Here is a 9,423-nt window from a genome sequence, read left to right as displayed (position 1 = left end):
TGTAGCTCCACCTTCCATCTTTACGTCTTCTTTAACACTATCTTAACAATACTTTTTAGTAAAGGAATAATATTTTTCTCTTATAAGAAATCAACATCATCAGCCAAATTTCAGCGAAACGAACAAGGCCTTAGTGTAGTCCACCATTGTAATATAGAATAAAGGAGTTGCTTGTGATCACCTCAAGCTTATAAGGTAATTCCTCTAAATTTATGTTAAGAGCATCTCCAAAAGTAATGCCAAAAACAAGCAACCTATTTCTTTATTGGTACCCAACTACTCCCAACTCTCGGGGTACTGCCTAAAACTGACAACCCATTTTCATCCTGGTCCCCATGTCATTCTCACTGGTGTTCTTCTCGCCACACATGGAACCAGAGGTGCGCCGGGGAGCGCCGCCGGGGGGAGCAGGCCGCGCCGGGGGCAGCAGGCAGCGCCGAGGGCCACTCGCCGCGCCGGAGGTGGGAGCCGGGGACCGCTCGCCGCCGGGGAGCTGGAGGTGCGCCGGGGAGCACCGTCGGGGGGAGCAGGACGCGCCGGGGGCCGCTCGCAGCTGGGGACCTAGAGGCGCGGGGGAGGTGGCAGGGGCTCCGGGGAAGGAGCAACCGGAAGGGGGCGGCCGGATCCGGCGACGGCTCCCCTGGGGTGCCGCTGGCGTGTGAGGGGCGCCGCCCGCGGAGGAGGAGGTGCGGTAGTGAAGGCCGCCCGCGGGGAGGAGCTCCGCCGGTGTTGGGAGGGGCTCCGCCGGCATCGGGGAAGGGCGTCGCCGGCAAGGGAGGCCCGCGGGGAAGGGAAGCCGCTAGCAGGGAGGAGGCGGGCGACCGGCGTCGGGGCGGGATGCGCTGCGGGAGAGGAAAGAGGCGAAGAAAAATAGGTAGCGTGATTTACTGGCCCAACAGACGTAGGCAGTGGGAGTGGAAATTTGCTGGCCGAATAAAAGTAGATAGTTTGATGGGTAGTCGCGTGTTTTTTTCTCTACTATCTAAATATAGGATATGCAGTGGATTTAGGTACTCTGCTGGAGATGATCTAAGTGCTTAGGGTTTCTCAAAAGAAATATAAGTAGTGTCCTGTCCCTTTGAAAATCATTGCTTTCTTTTTGTTCATTGTTATTTTTATACATAGTGCCACGTAGATGATGGCCTAGCTCGTTTTAATTCTTTTTTATAGCCATGGCTTCTTCTTTTATAGCCGCTCAACAAGCATTTGGGAGTGTCTTGAATTATTTGCCTTCACTATTGCTTGGGCACCTAACAGTGATGCACTCTTTAATAATTGTCCTAGCTATACTGGCACATCCATAATTGCCCTTGCATATTCCATATTCATTTTGCATTATCTTTTGGCGCGAGCTGTTTTCACGTGGTTTTCTGGATGACTCCTTGGTATGGTCTTTCACGCTTAGAATGATTAATGTTACAAAAAACAATCAAATTATAAAAATATTCAAACATGTATTTGGTCTCCAAATTACAAAAATATTCTGTGTGTATTTGGTCCAAATAGTGTTCTAGGTGCCTATGCTCTTTTTTATAACCTTTTCAAATTTTAGTTCTAGCTCATCTTGTCTTTTACCCTAAGTTATATAAAAATTATGTATTAAATCCACTATAATTTAACTGATTATGTGAGGTATGCCAATTATGTTCTTCAGAACTATTTATTCTGCACCTTATATTTGTATTCTCTTTATTATTATTGACATTTTTCTTGTATTAACTTTTAGATTTAAAATAGTTTAGCTTTTCTATTTTGCTTTGACTTTGTATGAATAAAAAAGAATATACCGACCGGGATATACTTCCTAGACAAAGGACATTAAGATTAGTCCTAAATGATGTCAAAGATATTATTGTGCAGTGACAACATTTCTTCGGATTTTCTTTCTTTTGCAGCTCTCATAATATATAAACAGAGGCAGGAGACGACATTGTTTGAATGGTGTGAGAATCTATACAGAAATTTGAGGCAAGATATTCAGATTATTTATTATGGATCTCATGAACTTGACGAGATAGAATCAATGAATGATTTTTTTAATATATGGAATTTCCGGTAGCGCCCAGCCCTCTCTCTTGAGAGTGCATTGCCATGTGATCTATAAGATGAATGTGTGATCACTTGCTGCAGAGTGTCCTTCAAGCCAGGTCTTCTGGATATGTAACAGCTCCAATCCCTCAGGAGTCTCGGACTGTCAGTTGAAGCAGATAGTAAGCAGTGAGCTATGTGAACTTTTTAGCTGAACACAAATGCATGTAACTGCAGGACAGTAAAGGATTACAGTAGGATCGAGAGAATTTACCTTCATATTCAGCAGAAGAGTTGTGCAGCAGCAATACCGAGCATCACCTGAAATTAGAAGGAATACTAACCACTGAAGCTGAAGCGAACAAATAAAATAGTAAATTTCAAAAGTACTGAGCTGTCGAAAATTTGCAGGCAGGTAGCTGAACCTGAACAAAGCGAAAACTATTGGAACTATACCCAAATCAGTTCATCAGGAGAAGAGCTATGCATGGGGACATACCTTCCATTTCCCATTTGTCAAACTTAACCAACCAGTTACTTGTACCCAGCGATGATGTAACAAGCCTGTCCACCCATGCCCGGAACTTCTTGGCTTTTTTGTCACCATAGCATGAACGCAGTGCATCAATGGATGCATGAAGAGAATGCTCCAATCCACAGGGACGAATAATTGTTCCATTAAAATGCTAACAAAATAAGAAAAAAACATCAGCTTAAACTTTAAAGTAAGCACAAGGAAACAACGAGAATCCCTAGTACAAATTGAACAGGTATTACTTGTAAGACGTTATGAGAGAAATGCAAATGTGAAATGTATTGTCACCTTTTGCACACCGCTACTTGAATTGTCTACTTCATAAAGAGATTACAGATATGAAAAGAATGGTGCCAATTAACTTAAAACCAGGTTGCTCTAAGAAATTAAACAAGGGGAGTACTTACAGCAATGCTTTTCAAGTACTGTATTACTGATGGGGACTTTTGAACTTCGCCCCTCCGCCACTTCTCGTAGATAACGTAGAACCTCACCACCACATCTGCAGGCTTGATGATGCCTAGCTTTGGCTGAGGGAATTCAAGATCCCTAGGAGAAACATTAGGTCCTAGTTTGAAGTGTCCAATAGCTTGCATGATACCGGCTGCACATCTCTTAGTTCAGTTAGTTGAATGAATTATCTTGGGATTACACATGGCATTTTCTTCACGCCATTGAAGAAGCTCCTCTTGGGCATTGCTGACCTGAACATGGTTTCAAAAGGATGATTTGCAACATCGTCACTAATAAACTTTATCCTAGAGTTTGAGTAGCTCGTGTGAACCACTGACCATGACGCCATGGACTGATGGGACACTGAATAATTCTGCATCATTTCCGGAGTCGCCACAAACAAGAATATTGTTGGGTGCTTTCCTCTGTGAATTGAACTTGTTCAGCAAATACTGAAGAGCCTGCCCTTTTCCTGCACCTTGTGGTACCACATCAATAAGCACACCGTAGCTGAAGATTATTTTTACATGTATCTGTTTCACAGAAAAAAGAAGCTGAAAATTCAAAACAAGGCTCAGTAATATTAATATAAGAAAATTGATCTTACCCCATGTTTCTTCAACTTGTGAGGGAGAGCATGCATTACTTCCTGAGCACCTTGCTTTTCAACCACAAAGGTAACCTTATGGGGACCCTGATCCTTCTCTGGCTGTATCCGTACAGAGGATTCAGCTCAGCATCAAGCACAAAACAAAAGGCGAAGGTGATCGTGCATGCAATGCAACTAGATGGAAACCTGCCTCACGCTTGAGCTGAGGAAACTTTGTCGCCTCCTCGACGACGATATCTCGGTCCCAGTTGCTGCTCAAATGCTCCTCCCAGTCAACATCGCGAACCATGTCAACGCCATAAGCTATCACAGTTCCCACAGACATGATGGTGATGTCCGGAGTGATCAGAGGCTTGTTTTTCCTCAAATCGCTGTAGCTGATTGGCGATCTCCCAGTCGAGAAGATGAGAAGAGAATCATGGGCGAACTCGGCCTCCCAGAGCGCCTCGAACCTCAGCAAGGACAGGTCTTCTGGATCATCGTGATCAACCTGCATGTATGCAAATGATCCAAAACATTGAAGAACACAGCATCGTCTGGATTCATCAGAAATGGAAGGTTTGCGCACCATGGTCTGATCAAGATCCGAGACAATCATAAGACGGGCTGAAGCGTCGAGCTTCTCCATTGAAGCTCTTGCCAAGATTGCTGGCAGGGAATGTTGGGTGTTTCTGCAGTTGGGTTCCCTGAATGAACATGGCAAACAACAGAAATGTGCTCCTCGTGTATTCTTCACCTACCCTTTGGTCAACCAGTGGCCAGGTCTTGTTTCATGTTAAAAATGAAGAAGAGAGGTGAATATGGCTTGTGCCTGGAGGAATTCAGACCACCATCGTCAGCGATTGCGCGATGTAGTACTTTGGGCACATGGTCATGGTCATGGATCAGGCTGATAAGAATTGCAGACAAAATGAAGCAGCAACTTCTGGGAATGACCATGGACCAGGTTAGGCAAATTTGCACACAACTCTTCTTCTTTTTTTCCAGGTATCATACTTACTACTTAGTTGTCGATAAGGACTCAGCAACAGAGAGGAAAGGCTCAAGAGGTCATATAACTGAATCATGTGAAAATCCACAGACAATTTTGAGGCAAGAGCTTCATCTAATTTATGGATATCATGAAATTCATGAGAAGGAAACATGGAACATCTTTTCTTGTACATGGAATTACCGAGCATTGAACCTGTGTGGAAGTACATTTTGATTCTATCTGGACTTGAACAAAATATGTGTTATGACTATCTGCGCTTCGCAAGTGACTAATTAACCTACAAGATGAACGTGTGCTCGCTCCCTCCAGAGTGTCCCTTCACCCAGGTATTGTGGATGTGTATCAGCTCCAAGCCCTCTGGAGTCTCAGGCTGAGTTGAAGCAGATAGAAATAATTAAAACATGCACTATATATACAGGTGCACAAAACTAAGCAACAGCAGGACAACCAATGATTCTAGCAGAACGGGAGAATTTACCTTAATATTCAGCAGAAGAGTAGTGCGGCAGCAATACCGAACACCACCTGAGAATAGCAGGGGCATTAACAGTGAGGCTCGATTTTTTTTTTTTTGAAACATAAGTGAGGCTCGAATAAAACCAAACGAAATACTGAAGTGCAGACTATCCAAGGATCAAAGAAACAATAAGGAAAATAGAGACATGGTATGAAATATAAAACATGTCATGAAGCTACATGAAAGAAGTGACAACTACTGGCATGGATTAAGAGCCACAATCAGTTTATCATGTGAAGGGCTGAGAGAAGACCTTCCATTTCCCAGTTGTCAAATCTCATCAACCAGTTACTTGTACCAATTGGCGATGTAACTAGTCTGTCCACCCATACCCGGAACTTTTTGTCTTGTTTGTCCGCATAGCAAGAACTTAGAGCATCAATATAAGCGGGAAGAGAACGTTCAGATCCAGAAGGATGAATAATTGTACCATTCAAATGCTACAAAATAAAAAAAATGTTAAAGAAACTTCAATGAATCAAATTTAACTATTTAAGGCTGCAAGATGTGTATTTTCTCAGACAAAAGACTAGTTTGTATGATTTGATCTCGAATAACTTCTGAAGAGAAAAAGACAAATGGAGCTTTGAAATGTGTAATTACTTTCTGCATTGTCCACTGTATGAAAGTGATCATGATAAAAAATAGTGGACAGTTACAAACAAAAACCATGTTACTCTGAGAACTGAAAAGAGGAAGTACTTACAGTAATGCTTTTCAAGTACTGCATAACTGATGAAGAATTTGGAAGGTCACCCCTCCGCCACTTCTCATAGAGAACATAGAACTTCACCACCACATCTGCAGGCTTAGCGGTGTCTGCCTTTAGATAAGGGAACTCAAGATCTCTTGCAGAAACATTGGGTCCTAGTTTGAAGTGTCCAATAGCTTGCATGATACCGGCAGCACATCTCTCAGTTGCATGAATTATCTTAGGATTATCCTTTGCATTTTCTTCATACCACTGAAGCAGCTCCTCTTGGGCATTGCAGACCTGAACATGATATGAAAACCCTTTGGTAAGCTTAACAGAGTAGCTACTGTCACCAACGAACTTTAGTTGACAGTTTCAAGGGACTCCTTGTGCACTGAATCACTGACCATGACTCCATATACAGATGGGACACTGAATAGTTCTGCGTCGTTTCCAGAGTCACCACAAACAAGAGTATTCTTTGGTGGTTTCTCATATGAATTGAGCTTATTTAACAAGTACATAAGGGCCTGGCCCTTGCCTGCACCTCGTGGTAAAACATCAAGCGCCTCACCATTGCTGTAGACTATTTTCACATCTAGCTAATCACGGTTAAGGAAGCAGAAAGTCAGAACAAAATATGCCAATAAGTGTTGCTCCAGCATTAAAGAATGTGGAAAACTGAATGAGAAATCTAGAAGGCATGCACGTTCCTTACCCCACGTTTCTCCAACTTCTGTGGGAGATAATCCATTACTTCTTGAGCACCTTGCTTGTCAACGAAGAAGCTAACCTTATGGGGACCCTGATTCCTCTCTGGCTGCATCCAAACGATAAAAAAGTAAACACAGCTCTAGTTCAGCCATCAAAATGGGACTAACCAGCAAAAAGAAATCGTTGTAGCAAAGCAACTGGACATGCCTGAGGCTTTAGCTGAGAGAACCTAGCTGCCTCCTCAACGACAATAGTCCTGTCCCAATTGTTGTTCAGATACTCCTCCCAGCCAACATCACGGATCATCTCTTCACCGTATGCTATCACGGTTCCCACAGACATGATAGTGATGTCCGGTGTGATCAGAGGCTTATCTTTACGCAAGCCCTTGTAACTGATTGGCGTTCTTCCAGTCGAGAAGACCAGCAGAGAATCCTGGGAGAACTCGGCCTCCCACAGCGCCTCGAACCTAAGCAAGGACAGGTTCTCTCGATCCTGATGATCAACCTGTGAGTAAATAAATAATCTGTAAGTTTGAGAACTGATGATCAGGTGCACAACTGAAAAGTATGACTCAGCTCATACTGAATCTGGAAAATTAAACCAAGGTCTGAACTGAAACACGCACCATCGTCTGGTCAAGATCGGAAACGAGCACGAGGCGGGCAGAACCGTCGAGCCTATCCATCTGGCAGACTGGCACAACTCAGCTGTAAAAGATCAAGAAGAAGAAGAAGTGATTTTGACTGTACACTTTCCTGAACAAACACGGCAAACACAACACAACAATGTGCTCCTTATTTTTCAGCTGCCATTTGGTCAACAACTGATAAAGTCTTGCTTTGTGGGGGCAAAAAGAGGAAGTAAAGGATGGTTTCATGGACAGGTAGTATCTATCTCCTCCCACCTTATATATACTTCGTTAGAAGCAACTACGTCTGTACCATCATTTGCTTTTGACAGCCAGGGCCAACCATCCACACAAGCTACTGTCCTAGCTACTGATGATAAGGAAGGCGAGGAGATAAGCATTGCTGACTGCGGAGTATGTATATGTGGAGTACATAGGAAGCTCTATGCATCTATCCTATCCATAGCAGCCATGTTTACGGAAGGGAACGGGAACGTGGAACGGTAACGAGAACGTAGAGTGATACTTTTATAATGTTTTTGTACTATGGCAACGTAAATGTTGTCAGAATGGAAACGTGAATGTAACTTGAACGACGTTCGCAGAACAAGGAACGTGGCCATGTTTCACGTTTCCGGCTGCTAAGCAACTATCCCCACCCTCACCCACAAACCTATACCACCAGGGACATTTAATTTTTTACCATGATAAGGAACACCACCACCACCCCATGTGAGATGCTACTAAACAGCAAGATCGCCATCTAATGGCTGTGCAAGGCCTTGTTTAGATTGAGGTTAGGAATCAGTATTTGGCACTGTAACATTTTCGTTTGTATTTGACAATTATTGTCCAATCATGGCCTAACTAGGCTCAAAAGATTCGTCTCGTAATTTACAATCAAACTGTGTAATTAGTTATTTTTTTATTTACATTTAATACTCCATGCATGTGTCCAAAGATTCAATGTGATGGAGAGAGAGTGAAAAAACTTGCAATCTAAACGAGGCCCAAGCTTTGGCTTTGTGCAGGGCAAACAAATGCAACCGTGAGAAGGAACCGTGGGGCAGCGACGGCGGCGGCGCGCGGCTGAATCTGGGCGGGCGTAAGGGCCAGATTCACGGGCGCAGGCGAGATCGCGCAATGTGTATGTTATTCCAGTTTGGATACCAATGGCTAATCACTATCCAGCTAAAAATTATTGTGTAAAATTAGCCCTAGCCTATCAAACAGAGGCTAGGCAAGTTTATTTATTAATCGGCCACTAATTAGTTATTAGGCAACTAGCAAAACTTAACTAACTTTTAGACTAATTTTTAGCTTAGCTAATAACTAATTCCAGCTTATCCAACGGGCCCTTGTATAAAACTGTCCAGCATGTTTATCCGTTGGAAATTGAAATTGACGAATCGTTGGGTCACAAGTCACAATCGAGCCTGGAGAAACAAGACAAGATGCGTGTCGCCGCAGTTTCCACGCCCTTTCCATGAGTATATGAACTGTAGTACTCACATGCATATGTCATGCTACCACTTGGACTTACGTCGACCTCACAAAACTACTGGGACCCACTCATCATTGGCTGGTTGTGCAAGACTGAGGCCTTGTTTAGTTCCAACTCTAAAATTTAATCCCTATTCTATTAAATATTTGAACACATGCATAGAGTATTAAATATAGACTAAAAAATAACTAATTGCATATTTTGTCACTAATTTGCGAGACACATCTTTCAAGCCTAATTAATCTATGTTTTGACGATGTGATGCTGAAGTAGCACATGTGCTAATGATGAATTAGCCTAATTAATCTATGTTTTGACGATGTGATGCTGAAGTAGCACATGTGCTAATGATGAATTAATTAGGCTTAATAACGTGACGTCCTAAAACCTTGCGCATGCAAATGCCACGGTACCACTTGACTTGACGTCCACCTCACAAAAGCTCTACCGGGACCCACTCATCATTGGCTGGGTGCAAGATTGAGACTGTGGCCTGGCCACAGCAGCGCGTGGCCGCATGCTGGTGTTTCAGGCAAGATCCAGGATGCCTCGGAGGGTCAATTCAGACAAGTCACATCGGGACGCCGCTCGTGCTGCTGATGAGTACTAATCGCTGCCAATCTGAAACAGCAATGAAAGAACGAAGCTTCCAAGAAACAGCTTTTGTCGTCTACAACCAAGTCATTTCTTTTTCCAATAGGAAAGAGGCACGAGCCGATGCAGCCACTGTTTCAGTTTTCTAG

General features: G+C 43.3%; 2 pseudogenes; both read right to left on the bottom strand.

Moving 5' to 3' along the window:
* Window positions 1–1,733: 1,733 nt before the first annotated feature.
* On the bottom strand, window positions 1,734–4,325 carry LOC136518167 (probable sucrose-phosphatase 3; annotated as a pseudogene).
* Window positions 4,326–4,856: 531 nt separating this feature from the next.
* Window positions 4,857–7,430, bottom strand: LOC136518168 (sucrose-phosphatase 2-like; annotated as a pseudogene).
* Window positions 7,431–9,423: the final 1,993 nt, after the last annotated feature.

The sequence above is a fragment of the Miscanthus floridulus genome, chromosome 17 (genome assembly GCF_019320115.1).
Source record: "Miscanthus floridulus cultivar M001 chromosome 17, ASM1932011v1, whole genome shotgun sequence".
In the NCBI taxonomy this organism is placed as follows: Eukaryota; Viridiplantae; Streptophyta; class Magnoliopsida; order Poales; family Poaceae; genus Miscanthus; species Miscanthus floridulus.
The sequence above is the reverse complement of the archived record's forward strand: the minus strand, read 5'-3'. Positions and strand labels throughout refer to the sequence as shown.